Below are 484 nucleotides of genomic sequence, written 5' to 3'. Positions count from 1 at the left end.
TTTCGGGTAAATGCCGGTGGCTCCACGTTGGTGCCATGCGAAAAAATTAATAAATAAAAATCTAAATTAGACGTGCGGACGGCATAGTGTTAATAGTTAAAGTATTAGGTGTATTCACACATTAATTAGATATAAATAATTAATAGGAATGATGTCGTAATATTGCGTATACGTGTGAAATTATTGGAGAGATGTCATCCAATGATGAAAGCTAACGATTAGTATTATTATTATTATCATCGTCATCATCATCATCACCTACCGATTCATGGGCACGCGCCAAATTGATCGTGCGAAAGTGGCGCATGCACTTTCGTTACGCTCGAGTAGGCCTGAATACCGGAACGAGTAAACGAGTAAACGGTGAACGACGACACGAGCTTGTTTCGAACGTTCGTTCTTTATACTAGATAATACTTTGAGAGTATACACAAGTCCAGGACAAACGGACAGACGAATGGACGGATAGACAGACAGACAAACG

Source organism: Polistes canadensis, unplaced genomic scaffold, assembly GCF_001313835.1.
Source record: "Polistes canadensis isolate GaletaPanama2010 unplaced genomic scaffold, ASM131383v1 scaffold_280, whole genome shotgun sequence".
NCBI classification, from domain to species: Eukaryota; Metazoa; Arthropoda; class Insecta; order Hymenoptera; family Vespidae; genus Polistes; species Polistes canadensis.
This window is presented reverse-complemented; position numbering follows the sequence as displayed.